The sequence below is a fragment of the Triticum aestivum genome, chromosome 7D, assembly GCF_018294505.1.
Source record: "Triticum aestivum cultivar Chinese Spring chromosome 7D, IWGSC CS RefSeq v2.1, whole genome shotgun sequence".
NCBI lineage: Eukaryota > Viridiplantae > Streptophyta > Magnoliopsida > Poales > Poaceae > Triticum > Triticum aestivum.
In genome coordinates this window covers 635420185-635422947 of record NC_057814.1, presented here as the reverse complement: position 1 = coordinate 635422947, position 2763 = coordinate 635420185, and positions in this window count along the sequence as shown.

Genomic DNA, 2763 nt, shown 5'->3' with positions numbered 1-2763 from the left:
GTCCCCCAATATGGTTGCAACTCGATTTTTGTTTTGTCGGAGGGGCGTCGGGAGAGGGGGCGGGCCAGTTGCAAGCCCAACAACAACCCCGCAACTGCAAGTGCCGCACCCAACCGCAATCGCATGTCCGCCAACATGGTTGCAACTCTACTTTTGTTTTGTTGGAGGGGCCACCGGGAGATGGGGCGGACCAGTTGCAAGCCCGACAATAGCCCCGCAACTCCATGTCCCCCAATATGGCTGCAACTCGATTTTTGTTGGGGTTTGCTATATCTCAGTCGACTGAGATTTAGTGAAGTCTCAGTCGACGAGATTAGCCGTACGATTTGCTTTTGCTTTGATCGATCTGTGTTCTGTTGCGCTGATGTATTTCTTGTCCAAAACGTACTGGGCTTTGTCCCAGCGGGCACTGGACTTTCTGCCGCTGCATTGCTTTCCATTCTGGGCCACGGGTTGTCGCTTGCAGTTCTTTATATATTTTTTCTTTTCTGTTTTTTATTTTCTCATAGGTCTTCCATGCGAATACATCGTATTTTTTTAATTTTTTGTTGGGCAAGTGTGCACAGTAAGAAGCTCACTAGGGCAGCTCAGTTTGTGTATTCACGTCTACTTTTATCCTTCCTTTTTATTTATTTTTTATTTTAGTGTATTTATTTATTGTTTTTATTAAGCTATTTTTACATTTTTTATATTTATTTTTTTATTTTTATTGAAATATCGAGCATCTAAAAAATTGTAAAACAAACATTTTGGCATGCTTGACCTATTTTTATACTAACTTTGTTGATGTCTTTTCTACATGATTTTTTTGTTTATTATATTGCCTATTTCTTTTTATAGTTTTTGCTTTTCTAATTTACGTATTACCAAAAAATATTTTAGTCATGTTTATATGTCTTATTCTTTTCTATGTCAGGTTGATAGAGAAGCAATTGCTTTTTCTTTGTATTTTTACCACTAAAAAAATCATGTGTCCTTGAACTCAAAAAAATTCATGTGCCCCATACGCACAATTGTATTTATGGGAACCACGTGCAACTACAAAGGGGGTAGAACGCATGCACAACTAACTACATCCAAACTCACGGGCAACTGCAAGGAGTACAATGTGTTTTGCAACTAGATGAGGTAGTGTGTGCGGGGATGAGATAAGAAACATGCCTGATATGTGTCATTTTACAAAAAATATATTTCTTTGTGTTTCTCAAATTTCTTCTTTCCCGACCTGGAAGTCGAGATCCAATGGAATAAGCAACTTTGGGTGTGTTCATTTTGCAAAATCGGTTGATTATGTGACATTTTTTTTGTGGTCTTTACAAATATTTTTCAGGCTAATGGCCATTCTTCCTACCTTTTTGTTTTAAATTATTTATTAAAAACTTCCTATTTTTATGTTTATTTGAAAATGTTGCCTTCTAGTTTACAACTACATGTCTCTCGCTCACGCGTGTCTATCGGCAATATCGGTGTGGTGGATTTTCTGACGATGAAACTGGTTTCTTTGCTTGTAGGTAGATTCACTTACCTCGATAAATAAAGCTCCGTTTTTATGTGCCACCGTCAAGTGTCATTCAGTTATTTTTTTTTGCTTTTTTTGCTGTTTATTTTTAGGTTCTTTCCAGTAAAGATTGTTTTACAACTAGTAGTACTAAATTTCTTTTAGTTGGCCAAGAGACTGAAGATGAAGTGTGTTTCTCCGTTGGATTGTACTGGAAGTAGTATTTTATCAACACATTTTTTATGCTTGTACGTACTTATAGAGAAATTTTCACACCCCCTCTGTACATCCTCTATACAGAGAGTATAGTGCATTTTTTTACACCCTCTGTTCATGAGTAGGTGACAAGACAGATGTGTGCTTAGGGTTTTTGCTAAGTTGACATTCTTTTTTGTTTTTTAGGATATAAACCTTTGCTAGTTATCTTTTCTTGACACATTTTTTCTTTTTTTTTATTTGGTGAGTGCTATCATTTATATTGTTCTTTACTGGGATATTTTTTGGTGTCTCAAGAAGTGCTTCTCTCATATCCCCTCATACACATTACTGAAGCCATCAGCAGGAGTGATTCAATTCACTTGTTTTGTTTTATTCTAGTCGACATTAGTAGGTCAAAGAATGTGATTTTGCTGAAACATTACTTTCGCGAAATCAGATCCATGTTTTTGAGGATTATCTCTGAACTCAAATACCCTCATATCTATTACTGGGCCATAACTAGGAGTTGTATAGCCCTTTTGTTGGTTTTACTTGGTTGCAACTCGACTTCCAGTTTTTGTTGTGCGGGGAGAGGCACCAGTTGCATGTCCTACAATGGGTACGCAACTGCATGTCTTCTAACTTGGTATCAACTAGGGGGGCCTTTGTTTTGTCGGAGGGGGCTACGTCGAGAGAGATGGGGCCCAGTTGCATGTCTCACACTAGGTGCGCAACTGCATGTCTTCCAACTTGGTCGCAACTACATGTCTTATAACTTCGTTACAACTCGACTTTCATTTTTGTTGTGCGGGGAGAGGCGCCAGTTGCATGTCCCATAATGGGCACGCAACTCCATGTCTTCTAACTTGGTCGCAACTGGGATGACCTTTGTTTTGTCGGAGGGGGCGGCGTCAAGAGAGATGGGGCCCAGTTGCATGCCCACACTAGGCACGCAACTGCATGTCTTCTAACTTGGTCGCAAGTGCATGTCTTATGACTTGGTTGCAACTCAACTTCCATTTTTTTGTTGTATGGGGAGAGGCACCAGTTGCATCTCCCACAACGTG